Below are 19,888 nucleotides of genomic sequence, written 5' to 3' on the forward strand. Positions count from 1 at the left end.
GTGGAGTTCGGCGGCAGCTACGGCATAGTGTACAGGCCACTTGCCGCTGCCTGAATCCAGCGACAGTCCTACGCGACACATATTTTCTGCGTGACCTTTTCCTGCATTTCCCTTCGTAGCCTCAAAGCCGAATATTCATTAAAATGACCAACAAATAGGCAAAGCTATGAAATTTTTTGAGGCAATGAAAAGACATACAAAGGATGCGTTTCTGGATTATGATTGATCATACTTTGAGTTTATTTTAGATTTTCAATACAAAAACATGACGCCCATAATTATGGCTTGATTAAGGGCCTGCAAGTTTGAAGTTCGCAGACTGCATGCGGTGTAGACCGTTATGACTTATCTGAAATGAAATATGGGTAACATCAGTCGATACTACATTAAATTGATGAGAGCTTGTACCCAACCACCATGAAATAACCTGAAATTTGACGATATTTTGCTAACTCGAACATTGAGTTCAGCGACCTCAGTAGTCATTAGACATCGTAAGTGAGCAGAATGGGGCGCTCCGCGGAACTCATGGACTTCGAACGTAGTCAGGTGATAGGATGTCACTTGTGTCATACGTCTGTACGCGAGATTTCCACACTCCTAAACATCCCCAAGTCCACTGTTTCCGATGTGATAGTGAAGTGGAAACGAGAAGGGACACGTACAACACAAAAGCGTACAGGCTGACCTCGTCTGTTGACTGAAAGAGACTACCTACAATTGAACAGGGTGGTAATGTGTAATAGGCAGACATCTGTACAGACCATCACACAGTAATTCCAAACTGCATCAGGATCCACTGCAAGTATTATGGCCGTTAGGCGCGAGGTGAAAAGGTTAGATTTCATGGTCGGGCGGCTGCTCATAAGCCACACATCACGCCGGTAAATGCCAAACGACGCTTCGCTTGCTGTAAGGAGCGTAAACATTGGACGATTGAACAGTGGGAAAACGTTGTGTGGAGTGACGAATCACGGTACACAATGTGGCGATCCGATGGCAGGGCGTCGGTATGGTGAATGCCTGGTAAACGTCATCTGACAGCGTGTGTAGTGCCAACAATAAAATTCGGAGGCGGTGTTGTTATGGAGTGATCGTGTTTTTCGTGGAGGGGTCTTGCATCCCTTGTTGTTTTGCTTGGCACTATCACAGCACAGGCCTACATTGATGTTTTAAGCACTTTTTTCTTGCTGCCCACTGTTGAAAAGAAAATGGGGGTGGCGATTGCATCTTTCAACTCGATCGGGCGCCTGTTCATAATGCACGGCATGTGGTGGAGGGATTACACGATAATAACATCCCTGACATCCCTTTAATGGACTGATCTGCAGAGAGTCCTGACCTGTATCCTACAGAACACATTTGGGATGTTTTGGAACGTCGAATTCGCGCCAGGCCTCACCGACCGACATCGATACCTGTTCTCAGTCTGTGAAGAATGGGCTGCCATTCCCCAAGAAACCTTCCAACACGTGATTGAACGTATGCCTGCGTGAATGGAAGCTGTCGTCAAGGCTAAGGATGGGCCAACACCATATTAAATTCCAGGTTTACCGATGGAGGGCGCCACAAAATTGTAAGTCATTTTCAGCGTGTTAAGCACTCACTGCGCCACCTCGAACTGTGGCACAGATAAAGGCGTATTTAATCACAGGAGTGTCACATAAATAGTAGACGAATTACAATGAATGATCCAAGTATAGTTTCGCTGTTCACCCTGGACAGAAAAATCGCAAATTTCGAGGCCTCGAAACCTGACACGAGTCATAAACCGTTCTAATTCTTCCAACTTAGGTCTCGCCCAACGAGCGCAAGGGGAATATTGTAGTCATCCGGGTGTGTTCAATGACTGTAAGGGGATGCAAGATGACGTGGACAACGTTTATAGTTGGTGTGATGAATAGCAGCTAGCTCTAGATGCAGAAAAAGGGGGTGTATGAATAGGAAAAACAAAGTCCTGGTGCTCGGATACAGCGTCAACAGTGTCCTCTTGACACAGGCGCGTCTTTTAAATATCTGGGAGTAACGTTGAAATGGATACGAAATGGAACGAGCATGTGAGGATTGCGGTATGAGAGGCGAATGGTCGACTTCGGTTTGTTGGGAGAATTGTGGAAAGTATGACCTAGCAGCATTAGGACGCTGGTGCGACCTATTCTTGACTTCGCTTTAATGTTTGGGATCCACATCAGGTCGGATTAAAGAACGACATCGAAGCATTTCAGAGGCGTGCTGTTAGATTTGTTACTGGGGGGTTCGAATAATACGCTAGTATTACGGAGTTGCTTGGGGAACTCAAAAGGGAATTCCTGGAGGGAAGGCGACGTTCTTTTCGAGGGACACTATTGAGAAAATGTGGACAACCTGCATTTTAAGCTGACTGTAGAACGATTCTGCTGCTGCCAACATCTACTTCGCGTAAGGACTGCGAAGGTATGACACGGTAAATTGGGACTCATGAAGAGGCCCTAGACAGTCGTTTTTCCCTCGCTTGTTTTGCTAGTGAAATTATGGATGTCGGTTATCGCTCAAACAACCGGTTTTCCGTTATTTCGTTTTTATTTCACGCTAGGTTTACCTGGCCGTTAAAACCACTCAAAATAACCGGTTTCTGAAGTAGCCGATTTTAGGTTTTTTTATCTTGTAATTTCCTATAGTAAGAGTAGAAATCGAACAGAGACTGAAAATTTGTGACACTCTCAGTTTCTAGATACATAGAATCTAAATATCAAATTAAATGGACGAATAAAAGAAACCTTAGTCAGTCCACTGTTCGCTGCCTTTCGTGGAATGTTGTAAGCGGTTGAATGCTACAGAAAGGCACCAGTATTCTATTGGTTCCACGTCTTTGAAACTTTGCTCAACTTATAACCGAGGATCATACATTTATTTCGGCGTTATGAATAGTGAGTGCTCAAGGGTGAAAAATGAGGTTGAAATACTCTATTAATCGCCAATCATGTCAATATTTGGGCATCTAGAATAGTCAATGCTAAAGGATGAAACCTGAGGTTGATGAATGTTTTTCGTGTTGATTTTTCTGTTTCGTTTTCAAGAGCCAATAGCATTTACTATGTAGTCACAGGCAGCAGATCAGCTACCTCCTATATTTACCATAAACTACAAAAAAATGTTTTTAATTTTCTGCTGATGTGATGTCACAAGTTTGTTGAGGCTCCTCCCAATTTTAATCTTTTAAAGAAAGTGGAGCATTGTACTTCACTGACACCGTACTTTGTAAAATATTTCGTGACTAGGGATGTTACCATTCTATAATACAACTCATATCCGGCGACAACAGTGAAAAATTACTGACACACTTCAAGTACACTCGTACCATGTAACAGACCATGCCACACGGTAACATGTACATCATTGTCTCAGCAGTGCTGTACCAATTCTTGTGGTACGTGTTTGCTGCACCGTTTTGTCGACATTATTATTAAAATAGCACTGATCGTGAAAGTCTCTTCACGTTTGTTGCCGGATCCTAAAATCAATATGACTCGATATTTCGGCGATCCAACTGGTCGCCATCTTCAGGAAATGCTGCTTCTGCTGATGAGTCCCGCTGAGATGTCAGTTCTCAGCGGTGCATGTATGTATACAGTACGGAGATGTAGACTGGAAGACAAGCGCCGCTCAGCTATCTCACTGATATGAGGGTGCAGCTCTATGCAGCCCTGTCTAAAAATGCTACAGTAAAGCTTTTCGAGACAGCAGATCTCTAGTTACCCGAAAGTTTTAATTAAGCGTCGCAGGTTAAGTGTAAGGCTGGAGCCATACGTCTTGTGGTCCGCGACTCCAGTCTGACGTAGGTCTGTCGTAAGACCCTATATATGTCTTGTGGGCGTGAAGAAGGAGTGCTTTACGCTGTTCTCCTTGAGCTCTGCCGTTTATATTTCACCCAGCAGTTCGCTCGTCGTTGTCTGGTACACGTGTTTACGACTGTTGAGAACCTGCCGCGGTGAGAGCAGCAGGAAAGGCTACATATTGAATACCGTGAGGGACCTGCAAGTATATTTACACAACACCCTTTTCTCCAACTGACAGGTCAATATATAGCATAGACCCGTGTCTTCCAACACCTTTCCTGGAAACAGCAGCGAGATTGTTCTGTTAATTCAGACGTACAGTCACTGTATCCAAGTTGTTTCTTAACATGCATGCATTGCTTGAGCTATCCCACTATGATTTGAGGGACGTTATACGTAGTTAAAAATTACATCTAAGCAATGTAGAAAATTCACATTGAATTTCTCACTTACACGTTTTCTGATCAACAGCACATGTTAATTTTTGAATTTATAGAACCTCAGTCGTGCCGTCAAGCCATTGTTCAAATGTTCAAATGTGTATGAATTCCTAAAGGACAAAACAGCTGAGGTCATCGGTCCATAGACTTATACACTACTTAAACTAACTTACGGTAAGGACAACACACACACCCATGCCCGAGGGAGGACTCGAACCTCCCGCGGGTGGGGCAGCGCGATTCGTTGTCTTTGAACTTTATCGGTCCTTTCCCGAGTTTGTCGTTTTTCAAGTCAAAATCTCCACTTTTGAATTTTTTGACCCACTCGAAACTGCATGTTTTCTCAAGGGTAAGCTCGCTGAAAGCTTCGACAAGCAGTCGACGCAGTTCTTCAGCAGTTCTCTTCAAATGATAACAGAAAACCAATGCTGTCCGCAAATCGTAGTTCGTTGGCACAAAACTTGACAAGTTTACGGGTTTGAAATACATACAGATGTATGGAATTTGGATTACTGTGTGTTGACATTTGTCGTCAGCTGTTACAGCAAACAGATGGCGCTGCAGATGCGGTCTCCCAAGCCCTGCACTGACGGCCAACACCATTTATAGGGAAATTCCGCTTTCATACTTCTTCACCTGGTGCTGCACTCATACGCTACGAATTCCAGCGGTCGGATTAGCTACGGTCAGTTATTTCTTCATAACGTAATGCATTCTTCCCGCCCGCCCCACTGCGCCCCCTTTTATACGTCCCCATGCAACCCCCTGACAGATGGCATGGGGGAGGGGGGCAGTTGGGGAACAGAGTTTGAAAATCAATGGTCTAGTGAGTACATGTACGGAATATATCGAAGAAAAACCAAAGCATTTAGGTGTAGTAGAAATGAGAACGGTAGTCTCCACACCCTCCGCCTCCTTTTCCAACGTAACTTTCACCATCTACCCCTCCCAGATGATGAGCTTCGCCATGACATCTACCCTTCCTACCAACTCTAACCCCATCTTCCTCCTGCCGCCTCCTCATGGCTCCCTCTTCTCCCCCTCCCTTCTCCTGAATGGCTTTCCCCTCCTACTCCCTCCTCCCTCTGTTGTGTTCTCCTTCAGTGTCTCTGTACTCCATCCTGCCTTGTCTTCCCTCTTCATCTCCTGCCCCGCCTATCTCCTGCCTCTTGGTGCACCTGCTGACGCCCCTACTCTCTTCATCCCCCCCCCCCTCTACACCTTGCTCTCCCCTCCTTTTCCATCCTCTCAGGCCCCTCCCTCGGCAGGTCCCTCCTGGCAGTTTTATTCTTCATCGTGTGTTCTCCCAGTGGGTTTTAAGTGTGTTGTTCTGGAGTGTTTTTATTGTGGCCAAGTTTTAACCTGTGTGTGTCTTTTTTGTGTGCTACAACTCGCCAACTGTATATTTTTTTTTATTTCTCCATGTCAGTGTCTTTTCACCTCCATTATCACCCCTTACTCTGTTTTATGTCCCCCTTTTTTATCGCCTTATATGTAACATTTTAATCTCGTATTAGTTGTCATGTCACTCGGCTGAAGAGCGACGGATTGTGCTGCTGACAGCCATCCCCTCTCATATGGAGCAGGGGAATGAAATCACAATAAAGAAAAAAAAGAGAGCGGTAAATTCAGCATCACAGTTGATGCCCAAGAAGTGAAGGAATTCTGCGACCTTGAGAACAAAATAATGAATGTCAGATGAAGCAAGGAGGATTCAAAAGGAGACTAGTGCAGGCAAAAAGTGCATTCTGGGCCATGAGGAGTCTACCACCATGAAACATGGGCCTTAATTTGAGGAAGGAATTTCTGAGACTCAACATTTGGACCACAGCACTATGTGATAGTGACACTTGGACCGTGGTTGAAATGTTGATAACTATGGCCTCTTAATTCAGCCAGGAAGGGAAACTGGGAAGGGCTGGACCAGTCTGGATTTTACACTCATCATTCACTGGTAATAAACAAATTTATTTTACACTGTTTCAAGCACAAAACAGTTATTAAGCTTTAATTCAATTTTTAAAGTAATGAAAAGGCCAAGCAATGAGAAATACATTTAAAATTCAATGCCAATTAAAATAATTTACAGAAAATTTAAAGCTAACTTTAACCCAAGATGACTTATTATTCCTTGAGGCAAGACACTCCCTATGTAAGGCACATAATATAGTAAAACTAAAGGCGTACTAAAGGTAGCTGTAAATCTAAACAACAGTACCAGAACAGACCCGAATGGCCTTAACTATAAAATGGTGAGAATAAAACACGATTTAAACTTGACTGGTTTAAAAAACCTAAAACTAGATTTACAACAAAGAGAAAAAGTTAACACCAGTATCCAGGCAAGATAATTTTAAACACAGAAAACCACATCAATTGACGAATTAACACTTTTTCAGTGACACAAGAACAATTGAGTTACAACAGATTACGGTATATGTTGGGGTCTCAAGACACATCAAAAGTTGCTCAAGGTGATGGCAAGAAGCAAACGGATACAAATTCAGAATTATTCCCAGTATAAAGGGAAGTTGAACAGGAACATTAAGTAGTGTTGGAGGAAACAAGGCGAAACACAGATAGCGGTGAGAATAGTTCAAATGGCTCTGAGAACTGTGGGACTTAACATCTGAGGTCATCAGTCCTCTAGAAATTAGAACTACTTAAACCTAACTAACCTAAGGACATCACACACATCCATGCCCGAGGCAGGTTTCGAACCTGCGACCGTAGCGGTCACGCGGTTCCAGACTGAAGCGCCTAGAACCGCTCGGCCAGAACGGCCGGCAGATAGCGTTGAGAGCTGCAGGGCGTATGCATTTCAAATGACGTAAACAGACGGCTAAGAAAGCGGACGAGGAGTAAGTTGGGCCCGATCCTAGGTAACACGTACCAGCAATGGAGCACAAGAGATCATTAACGACTGTTTCTGCAGCACAAATAATTTTAATTAGAGTTGCAACATACAGACGTGCATCAAATAGGTAACTCTTAGGATAGAATTAACTAATCTGAGCTCTTACCTAAAACCGTGAAAAGTTAAACAAAAGATTTAAGAAACCAGCTACAAATATTTTTTTTTAAAAAATCAGCTGTAAGACAGTAATATCAGAAAAATTTTCCTTTCTAGCAAACCATTAAATCGGGCGAGGGACACTCGCATGACATTCAGAGCTCATCAGTACAAAAATTAGTCCATTGCGACTTGGAGAAAAATGCGTCTAGGAACAGACTAAAATTTATCTGAGGCACTTAAATATATCAGACACACTATATGTGGTGTCACCGCCAGACACAACACTTGCTAGGTGCTAGCCTTTCAATCGGCCGCGGTCCGGTAGTATATGTCGGACCCGTGTGTCGCCACTATCAGTGATTGCAGACCGAGCGCCGCCACACGGCAGGTCTAGAGAGACTTCCTAGCACTGGCCCCAGTTGTACAGCCGACTTTCCTAGCGATGGTTCACTGACTTCTACGCTCTCATTTGCCGAGATGATAGTTAGCATAGCCTTCAGCTACGTTATTTGCTACGACCTAGCAAGGCACCATTATCAGTTACTATTGATATTGTGAACTATGTACCGTCAAAACCGACGTTAATCACTAATGGATTAAAGTTAAGTATTTCACCAGCTACGTCCGTTGTTTCTAAATTCTAATTTCCTTGTCCTGTTCCAGACCTCACGCCAGCCTGCGTGAGCTAAATCGCGTGCCTTACGGCCTCCTCTAGTAACACGGTATGGCTCTCCTGCCAACCACAAAACTATATAATATCTTAGACAGCCTAGACCTTTAGCATTAACATCATAGAAACCAGAAAAACAAAAGCAAATCATAAACTGGCCAATAAAATAGCGAAAAAGAAACACATTCTGACACGAACAATTAATCATCCGTGGTAACAGGAAATACTAAACATTTCACTGCGTCTCCCATTGAGAATTACATGAATAATCATTTACTTTAAAATCAGAAGATTTAATGGGAAGCCGATACGAACAAGTAACGCATCTGCTAATGCACACCGCCATCATTCAAAATAATCTTTTTCCTAGAATACGGCGCTTTACACTGACTAAGAACCACGCATACATAACGTTAACACATAAAACACTTTATAATGCGATATCAGCCAATTAATTAGTTGTCAGCCAGGGTGGCCGTGCGGTTCTAGGCGCTACAGTCTGGAGCCGAGCGATCGCTACAGTCGCAGGTTCGAATCCTGCCTCGGGCATGGATGTGTGTGATGTCCTTAGGTTAGTTAGGTTTAAGTAGTTCTAAGTTCTAGGGGACTGATGACCTCAGAAGTTAAGTCGCATAGTGCTCAGAGCCATTTGAACCATTTGAATTAATTAGTTGAAAATGTGTACCAGATCTTGCAATCACACTGCCCTTCGAATACTATGGAGAAATGAGCGTCCATACCAAACAAGCAGAAGGAAGGTAGACCAAAATGACTGTGAACAGTGCCCTGACAGCTCGACGCCCTACTGGTAACTCACAGCACAAGCCACGTCGGTGCTCGATAACTTCCACAAGGTAACGTGACCCCAATATTGGTCGCCCGCTGACAGCTAAAACCACGGCAAAGAGGCCCCACGGAAAGCTCGTTACGGCTTCGTTCCTCAACTCGTACTGCTCACCAAACCGGCCACACGCCCGTGGCCGCCACACCAGAGGGAGCTGCTCTCCAATGGCAACATGTTGGCCAAAGATCAAATGAACAGTGATACCGATACCTTGCCAGTAAGCCGCCACGGCTCATTGATAATATAGGAAAAGAAGAGAATTTAATCATCTGAGATGTGGTGCTGCAGAAAGATGATTAGAATTAGGTGGTTTTTTTTCGTAAGTTCCTGTGGGACCAAACTGCTGAGGTTATCGGTCCCTAGGCTTACACACTACTTCATCTAACTTAAACTAACGTACGCTAGAGACAACACACACACCCATGCCCGAGGAGGGCGCGAAATTCCGACGGTGGCAGCCGCGCGAACCGAGGCGGTCTCCGCCTGGCTATCCCGCGCGGCAGAATTAAGTGATCTCCCAAGACAAGGTACGCCAAGATTCTCCATAGAATCGACGAATAAAGGAACGTATGGAAAACAAGAAGGGATAGGACGATAGGATATGTGTGAAGAAGTCATTGAATAGCTTCCATGGCGCTAGAGGAACCTAAAGAGTGTAAAAACAGCAGGGAAAGATAGAAATAGGAATATATCCAACAAATAACCGAGGCGCAAGTGCTAGTCTGAGATGAAGAGGTTGGAACAAGTAAGGAATTCGTAGCAGGTGCATCAAACCATTCAAAAGACTGATGACTCGAGAAAAATGCAGAATGCCTTACTAGTCCCGTAGATAATGACCTTGAAAGACGCCCGTTGTTTATTGAGTATCCAAAACGTCTAAATATCGGCAGCAAATGTGTTGGGGGGGGGGGGGGGCAGGAGGGGATCGATCTTTTGCTCTATACGAGAGACTTTTTGTAGCTGCGAACTTTCTATTGGGTACATAAAGTGGTTAACACTCTCCACCTTCCCTGACCTCCATATCATCTGAAGTCCCAAAAATATTTTTTGGATTTTATCCCGGGGTTCTGTCACAAAGAAAATGCCCAACGGCAGTCTAACTGTCGGACTCCAGATCGACTGATCAGGGACTAGACTTTGCTAAACGCTTCCTAATAACTTCCTCTTACATGGTGCATGAGGTTGATGGTTACGGGAAGAGAAAAGGCGTACTGATATGAACAAAGGGGAAAGTTTAACGAACTAAGTTGATAGAAGACAATAAAGGTAATTTGTTCACAAAGTGGAGCCTATTCCGAAAAGAGATACGAAACTCAATCGGAAATATGATATATTAAGTGAATCGTGGCCAAGTAAAGAGCAAGTATTGCCGCATATGAATTTAGTTAAATGAGGTCACAATTGTCACTCACACGAATCCCATAACACTTCTGACTAAGGCTTTTGATAAAATATATCACGTGTCGAGACATCGATATCAAAATGGCAATATCGAGTCCCGATATTTTTATTTCAAATTATATTTTTTCACAGTTGTCGGTAAAGATCTGAAGACCTTCTTTTGAAACTGTAGTTGAATATCATTTACTTACATTTGAAGCTTTCATTACGTCAAATCTTTCTCTTTGACTGTGTGAAGCAAGTATATGTGGCACAAAATAAGAAACTTCCTGGCAGATTAAAACTGTGTGCCCGACCGATACTCGAACTCGGGACCTTTGCCTTTCGCGGGCAAGTGCTCTAGAGCTCTAGAGCAAGTGCTCTAGAGCACTTTCCCGCGAAAGGCAAAGGTCCCAAGTTCGAGTCTCGGTCGGGGACACAGTTTTAATCTGCCAGTAAGTTTCATATCAGCGCACACTCCGCTCCAGAGTGAAAATCTCATTCTGGAGGCAAAATAAGAAGTCCGATTGCGCTGGGGAGCGAGAATAGAATAACAGCCCGCATCTCGTGGTCGTGCGGTAGCGGTCTCGCTTCCCACGCCCGAGTTCCCGGGTTCGATTCCCGGAGGGGTCAGGGATTTTCTCCGCCTCGTGATGGCTGGGTGTTGTGTGATGTCCTTAGGTTAGTTAGGTTTAAGTAGTTCTAAGTTCTAGGGGACTGATGACCACAGATGTTAAGTCCCATAGTGCTCAGAGCCATTTAGAATAACAAGATTTTTCGGCACTCTTCAAAAACAATTGCTGAAAATTATGAGCAAAACTCTAAATGACAAGATTGGTCTCTGTGGTGGGCGGAGACCTGTTGTAAGTAGGCTGTTTAGGTTTTCTTATTGGTAACGCCACATAGCGCTCGGTATGAAAAAATCACTGGCTGTGCCGTGTGCAGTCTGTGTTTAGTCTGCATTGTTGTCTGCCATTGTAGTGTTGGGCAGCGGCAGCTGGATGCTAACAGCACGTAGCGTTGCGCAGTTGGAGGTGAGCCGCCAGCAGTGGTGGACGTGGGGAGAGAGATGGCGGAGTTTTGAAATTTGTAAGAATTGGTGTCATGAACTGCTATATATATTATGACTAGTGAGGTAAATACATTGTTTGTTCTCTATTAAAATCTTTCATTTGCTAACTGTGCCTATCAGTAGTTAGTGCCTTAAGTAGTTTGAATCTTTTATTTAGCTGGCAGTAGTGGCGCTCGCTGTATTGCAGTAGCTTGAGTAACGAAGATTTTTGTGAGGTAAGTGATTTGTGAAACGTATAGCTTAATGCTAGTCAGGGCCATTCTTTCGTAGGGACTTTTGGAAGTCAGATTGCGTTGCGCTAAAAACTATTGTGTGTCAGTTTAAGCACAGTCTTGTAATAATTTTTCTAAGGGGACGTTTCACTGTGAGGGGAAATGACGTAATCGGCGCTCGGTGATAACAACAGAAGCTGCAATGTTTAGCTTCACCACGAAATTTTGGCACTATAACTGCAAGGTCGCTGGCGTTGGCAGACATGAAAAAAGAGGGAAGTCGACATGAAGCGTCCCGGACAAATCCGATATGTAACGAAACTGAACGACGGACCCATCGGACACCTTTTATTTTAGCACTTACATACAGTTACCATTGTTAGCAAAATGGTTATCGTTAAGCCTGATCGTGCGTCGTTTTCCTTGCAATTCTTGCTCTATTGGCTATAGGGAGGTTGCTAGCTTGTTGATGTACAGAATTTTTAATAATAAACCAATACTTAAATATACAGTTCTGGAGTTGCCAGTTTACGACTGTTGAATGTGCAGCCGTTTACGACTATTGAATGTGCAGCCGATATTTTTTTTAACAGGTACATCGTATTTTTTTCGATGTATCGAGAGCCAATAATGATAAATTTTTAAAATATCGATAACAGAAGCCCGGTGTTTATAAAAATACCAACAGTCCTACTTCTGACCAATAACTTTAAGATGTCAGAAAGTTCCTGGCCCGGAAAACCTGCGCTAACTCCCATCCAAAATCATTGTCTAAGTGCGCACAGGTGCAGATCAGAACAGCCACTCCTCCACGACTGACTGACCCAGTACATGGTCCAACCTGCCTCGTCTCCGTGCCCATAGCCCGAAAAACTTGACCGGAGCAAATCAGTAGGACAAATTTTTAGTGTTGCCAGACGTCTCGTCCAGTTAGGCGACGGGTGTGACCACGCCTGTTCACTCGTCCTCAAATTCTTCCACCAGTTCAAAGTCTAAAATCTGATCAACTGCGTCTCTCGAGTAAGGGTCCAATAAAGCCAATCGTGAGGGCGCCCGTTAAGAAACCCAGACAGATAATGCTCCGAGCCTTCACATGACTGGCGCCTTCAGTCACCTTTGAAGTTAAACTCAAGTTGAAGCAAGTAAGTCCACTCGCACTCCTCGAGATGCATGTGTTTGCATATTACACCCCCATTCACTCAGTCCACCGACAAGCCACGTTTAGGACAGGAGGTTACGGGTACAAGGTCTGCTGAATATCAAATCCAATTATAAAGAAGATAAAACACACTGAGTTTCGGTTTCCAGCGTCACTTTCGTCCTGACGTAGAAAATATTTGATAAGGCACAGGCAGAGAAAAGACACTCTGCTGATCTCGATAAAGCTACAAAATTAGATTCTAAAACATAAAACAAAAAATTGATGTAATCATAAAATTAGAATCTAAGAAAAAAAGTGCATCACGAAGGAGTTACGCAAATTGATCAAAAATTGATATTCATATTAATCGACGGATAATGCAAAATTGTAAACTTTGGCGGTCGATGGATGTATTACTCTCTAACGCAATTTCACTGCGCATTTGACAGTGACAGTAAATGGGGGACATGTCGATAATAGGTGTAACACCCCAAGAAACCCGAACACCCAAATAAGAATGTCATGATAATTTAATGTGGACAACAGTGTTATCCTGACAGGTACGACAACTTTGACAATAATATAACACCTTAAAGTTTTGATGAACACCAGTTTCAATAATTACCGAGTATGTCATGATATAAAGCTTGAAAGAAAGAAAGAGTATTTTTAATTAGTAATAACTGCAAATCAGTACGACGAAAGTTAAGTCCAAAGTAATATGTCGGTCAGAGATAACATTTATGGTGAAAGAGAGTTGTAAACGCGGCGAAAGGGAAATTCAGTGCTCGATCATGGAAAAGTTAATCGCTTAGTAGCTTGTTTGCTATTAAGTCGAGAGAGAGCACCGTTTGTTATAGTACTACAAACAAAACACTACGAGATTGTTTCTTTTCAAAACAAACTAAAATTGTGTGATAGAGATGCGCCGGCCATGTTCTCAGTTATTCTGAATTGAGAACTTGATATTCTGAGGGTGTACGACGAGTTAATGCACTTTAATTATTGGAGATATTATTGTTGGACTCAACCTTCATCAAAGTGAACAGTTACAACGAAAAATGGGCATAGTATCGAAGGCTGCAACACCTGTTTAGCCTGGAGTCGGAAACATTAATACGCCCATACGAAGATAATACAAATACGCCGATTGTAAAAGTTGTCGTAATTGTCACGATCACCGAACTGAAAAGAATCGTAATTGATCTGATCCATCGATGTGCGTGTGGTGTGATGATTATAAACTAACTGTTAAGAAGGAACAATAAAATTTTTCGTCAGTAATGGAAATCTCACTTGTTGTCTCCATCATTAATTGAACTGTGTGATAGTTAATGCACAAAATTAATTAACTGTGAACATTTTAATTGAAAGATTGTCTTGATGAACATTGAGCATTGAACGGAGTGTTTTGTCGAAATAATATGACAACGCACAAAAGCAGGATAGCAATATAAACTCCTGGAAATAGAAAAAAGAACACATTGACACCGGTGTGTCAGACCCACCATACTTGCTCCGGACACTGCGAGAGGGCTGTACAAGCAATGATCACACGCACGGCACAGAGGACACACCAGGAACTGCGGTGTTCGCGGTCGAATGGCGCTAACTGCGCAGCATTTGTGCACCGCCGCCGTCAGTGTCAGCCAGTTTGCCGTGGCATACGGAGCTCCATCGCAGTCTTTAACACTGGTAGCATGCCGCGACAGCGTGGACGTGAACCGTATGTGCAGTTGACGGACTTTGAGCGAGGGCGTATAGTGGGCATACGGGAGGCCGGGTGGAAGTACCGCCGAATTGCTCAACACGTGGGGCATGAGGTCTCCACAGTACATCGATGTTGTCGCCAGTGGTCGGCGGAAGGTGCACGTGCCCGTCGACCTGGGACCGGACTGCAGCGACGCACGGATGCACGCCAAGACCGTAGGATCCTACGCAGTGCCGTAGGGGACCGCACCGCCACTTCCCAGCAAATTAGGGACACTGTTGCTCCTGGGGTATCGGCGAGGACCATTTGCAACCGTCTCCATGAAGCTGGGCTACGGTCCCGCACACTGTTAGGCCGTCTTACGCTCACGCCCCAACATCGTGCAGCCCGCCTCCAGTGGTGTCGCGACAGGCGTGAATGGAGGGACGAATGGAGACGTGTCGTCTTCAGCGATGAGAGTCGCTTCTGCCTTGGTGCCAATGATGGTCGTATGCATGTTTGGCGCCGTGCAGGTGAGCGCCACAATCAGGACTGCATACGACCGAGGCACACAGGGCCAACACCCGGCATCATGGTGTGGGGAGCGATCTCCTACACTGGCCGTACACCTCTGGTGATCGTCAAGGGGACACTGAATAGTGCACGGTACATCCAAACCGTCATTGAACCCATCGTTCTACCATTCCTAGACCGGCAAGGGAACTTGCTGTTCCAACAGGACAATGCACGTCCGCATGTATCCCGTGCCACCCAACGTGCTCTAGAAGGTGTAAGTCAACTACCCTGGCCAGCAAGATCTCCAGGTCTGTCCCCCATTGAGCACGTTTGGGACTGGATGAAGCGTCGTCTCTCGCGGTCTGCACGTCCAGCACGAACGCTGGTCCAACTGAGGCGCCATGTGGAAATGGCATGGCAAGCCGTTCCACAGGACTACATCCAGCATCTCTACGATCGTCTCCATGGGAGAATAGCAGCCTGCATTGCTGCGAAAGGTGGATATACACTGTACTAGTGCCGACATTGCGCATGCTCTGTTGCCTGTGTCTATGTGCCTGTGGTTCTGTCAGTGTGATCATGTGATGTATCTGACCCCAGGAATGTGTCAATAAAGTTTCCCCTTCCTGGGACAATGAATCCACGGTGTTCTTATTTCAATTTCCAGGAGTGTAGATTATCTCTGGACTTGCGTATGCCGTAGTGAACAATTCCGCCTAACAAAGTAACAACAACTACGGATACTGAACCGCAAATGAATTTTTTCTCGCTTCAGTGGTGTGAAACGACGCCGGTGACGAATGATTCACTCAGTACTGCAATAACTAACTAACCGGGCATAGCAAATCATCATAAAACGATAACAGACAATTAAAATCAGCAGTTCGCATCGCTGAGAAGACTGTGCGGACTCGCAAACGGACTTTCATATGTTATCTGAGGAACAATTTTGTTTAGAGATTTTCAGGTGCTGTTCCACGTTATCCTACGGGGACAGCCATCACTACGCATCGCGTCTCCATTCCACTGACCGAGCTGTAGCAGTAGCGGCTCAACACGAACAGCGAGAACAAAAGGGGAGAGGGGGCGTCACATAGGGCCTGAAGTCGTTTCAGATTTCATTCCGTGTACTCCGTTGGACCGTAACTATGCCTCGTAGTGAGTTATGTGTACAATACACGCAGATGTCAGGAATTTCAGCATTTGAGAGAGGACGGGTACTTTGGCGCTTGCCATCTTAATAGCAGCGATAGCACTATTCTATAATGTTGGCAGGAATGAGTGAAACATGGACGAACACGGCGTCAAGACGGAGGCAGCCGACCTAGAGAGACGACAGAACATAAAGACCGAGGAATCGTCGGAGAGGCACTCAGAGCTTAGGATTCATCACTATCATCGGTCCGATGTGCAGCTGGTGGTCCATTGACCACAAGCACCAACGTGCCAGTTTGCAGTGCTGTCGGGCACATTCAGCACGGGATCTCATTGACTGGAGAATTGTTACTTAAAAACCGTCTTGATTGCAAATATTTTTATTCATATGACCGGTTTCGGTTCATTCAGAACCATCTTCAGATCTGATATTTCAGTTACAGGAGTAACCCGTCCAAATCCAGCAGTTTTCACATGCTATGTGACGTAGCACCATGTTCACCAGATCTGACGTCCGCGGATTTGTTTCTGTGGGGAAAGTTGAAGTATATTTGCTGCTGCCCGGAGTGGACGAGCGGTTCTAAGCGCTACAGTCTGGAACCGCGCGACCACTACGGTCGTAGGTTCGAATCCTGCCTCGGGCATGGATGTGTGTGATGTCCTTAGGTTAGTTAGGTTTAAGTAGTTCTAAGATCTAGGGGACTGATGTCCCATAGTGCTCAGAGCCATTTGAACAATTTGATATTTGCTATCGTGATCCACCGACAACGCCTGACAACATGCGTCAGCGCATTGTCCATGCAAGTGCGAACATTACGGAAGGCGAACTACTCGCTGTTGAGAGGAATGTCGTTACACTTATTGCCAAACGCATTGAGGTTGACGGACATAATTTTGAGCATTTATTGCATTAATTTGGTATTTACAGGTAATCTCGCTGTAACATCATGCAGAAATGGTAAGTTCAGAAAGGTACATGTATGACATTGGAACAATCGAAAAAAAATGTTCAAACATACCTACGTTTTGTATTTTAATTTAAAGAACCTGCTTGATACCAACTGTTCGTCTAAAATTGTGAGCGATATGTTTGTGACTATTTCAACGCCATGTATCACAAAGCGAAAAAAGTGGTCCAACTAAAACATTGATATTTCGTTACGTACTACACTAATATATAATAAAATGATACCAACTGTTCGTCTAAAATTGTGAGCGATATGTTTGTGACTATTTCAACGCCATGTATCACAAAGCGAAAAAAGTGGTCCAACTAAAACATTGATATTTCGTTACGTACTACACTAATATATAATAAAATGATACCAACTGTTCGTCTAAAATTGTGAGCCATATGTTTGTGACTATTTCAACGCCATGTATCACAAAGCGAAAAAAGTGGTCCAACTAAAATATTGATATTTCGTTACGTACTATACTAATATATAATAAAATGGGGGTTCCTACTTTTAAAAAAACCACACAGTTGATATCCGTTTCACCTATGGCAGGGGCATCTAGCGGTCCAAACATAGCGGCATATGGTTTCCCTCTTGAAGCTAGACAAGTTTCGTTCTTTGTAGGTTTTTCGTTTGACGCTTATTTCGTGAGATATTCGGCCCGGTGACGATCAGTTCGGCCCGGTGACGATCAACGTACCAGCCTGCATGTACTTATGCACTTTGTTTTACAAAGATACATATTTTTATTTATCGATAGTAATATATACGTTGTACAAATTTGGGTAATTTTGTTTGTCTTTCCTAAGGCAATTTGACTATTTGTTCTAAGCATTAGGTAGCTTCTCTATAGTATGAGGGCATGTAGGAAATCAGTGCCTCCGAATTGTTTATGTGATAACTCTTAGAGCTTCACAAATAAATCATTTGAAGCACTCTGCTGCTTGAGAACTCCGAATTGTAGCAACTAATGTGGCTGTGTGTAACACAACTGTGTGGATGCGTGGGAAACAGCGTGCTGTAATCGTGTTTAGAATTCGAAGAGTTTGTCCACACATGGCGCTCCTTTTCCTTCAGCGTGATAATGCCAGACCACACAGGAGCGCTGCGGCAACTGCAGAAATCCGACGGCTCGGGTTCACTGTCATCGTTCATCCTATTATCGATAATCCTTCATAGTCTCGACTTGGTACCATCCATTTTCATCATTTTCCAAAACTTATAGAACACCTTCGAGATTCACTTTGACAGTGATGGATCGGTAAAGGCAGAGGTGATGGTGTGGCTCCGTCAAGGAAGTCAGATATTCTACAGTGTCAGTACCAATACACTGGTCTCTCGTTGGGAGAAATGTGTTCATCGCCAGGGTGACGACGTAGAGAAATAAATATACAGATGCGAAGAATAAACACGTAAAATGTTAATAAAGTTTGTTTTATTTACAAAGCTTTAAGAATTTTCACATAAATTCGGAGGCATTACTGTTCAGTACACCTTCGCATACAAAACCATACTCATCACATTAGTCGCTGTAATTCTTGTGACAAATATGTAATTTTAACACAGCAGTTGCAGGGGGTATATGGACAGGAACTGCAGCATCGAAAACACTTCCAGGTTGTCAAACAGATAATTGTCAGGAATGTTATACGCTGCCAATAGAGCTCATAAAACCACTTCAGATAGCACTCATTGTTGGTGCCAAGGAGATGTGGCAGCTTAGAGTATCCATATCCCCTGATAATATTTTTCTGGTTATATAAGACATTTTCAAGCATTATTCCCCTGTCTGTTCTATCCGTTCCTACCCAGTTTTGTCCTTTTTTCATTGTTTTTTATCATTCCCTGTCCATTCGTTCGTGTCCTTTTCTTACACTGTTATTTATGCATCCCTATCCATTCCTTTCCTGTCCATTCCTTTCGGTTGTTTTCTATCCATTAGTTTTCTAACAGTTTCTATTTCTATCGTCTCTTTCCGTTGTTTTCTATTCGCTTGTACCCATTCCTTTTCCAATTTTTTCTTTGCAATGTTTTATATCCTATCTCTTCATTTCTTTTCCAGCCTTCTTTTCCATTATTTTCTGTCATTTGTATCCTTTACTTTTCTTTTTCCATCCTTTTCAATATTTGTATCCTTTTCTTTTTCTATCGTTTTCTATTCTTTCCTTTTCTATCCTTTAATTTTTCCTTTCCTCTCCCTTTCATTCCTATCAATTCCTTTCCTTTTCTTTTCTGTTCTGTAATTTACACTCTTTTCCATTTCTTGTCCATCAGTTCCTTTCCTTTCCGTTTCTTTTATAGCCTTGATTTCCAGTATCTTCCATCCACTTGTATCCTTTCCTTTTCTTTATCCATCATTTCCTTGTTCTATTTTCTTCTATTCTTTCTTCTATATCCCCTGTTTTCCTATGATTCTTTTTCTAAGCTTTCCTATTCTTCTTTTCTATCCTTTCTTTTTTTTCTCTTCCCTTTCCCTTCCATTTCCATCGTTTCGTTTCCTTTCTTATCCTATCCTTTACACTCCTTTCCGTTTCTTTTCTATCAGTCCCTGTCTTTTCCATTTCTTTTCTAGCCTTTTACATTGCTTTACACCCATTTGTATCTTTTCCTTTCCTTTTTCAGTCCCTTTCTATCCTTTACGTTTATTATCCGTTTCTATCCTTTCCATTACTACCCTTTCTTTTCTAATCTTTTTCCATCATTTTCTTCTCTTCGTTTTCTTTCTTTTATTTTTCCTCTCCTTTCCCTTCCATTCCTATTCTTTCACATCCTATCCATTGCACACCTTTCTGTTTCTTTTCTATCAGTTCCTTCCCATTTCTTCTCTATCAGGTCCTATCTTTCACCTTCCTTTTCATTATCAGTTCCTTCCTCCACCATCTCTCCCATTGTTTTAAAGGCATATTTTTCCATTCAGAAATACTATAATTTCATGTCTTTCACATAGTGGTATGCCAAATGTCTCTGAAATTTTATCG

At 43.4% G+C, this 19,888-nt stretch overlaps 1 protein-coding gene across 2 annotated transcripts in view; it reads left to right on the forward strand.

The window, feature by feature from the left end:
* LOC126283989 (scoloptoxin SSD14-like) overlaps nucleotides 1-19,888 on the forward strand; it is a 399,534-nt gene that overhangs the window by 139,252 nt on the left and 240,394 nt on the right. The window lies entirely within an intron of this gene.

This window comes from Schistocerca gregaria, chromosome 1 (assembly GCF_023897955.1).
Source record: "Schistocerca gregaria isolate iqSchGreg1 chromosome 1, iqSchGreg1.2, whole genome shotgun sequence".
Lineage (NCBI taxonomy): Eukaryota > Metazoa > Arthropoda > Insecta > Orthoptera > Acrididae > Schistocerca > Schistocerca gregaria.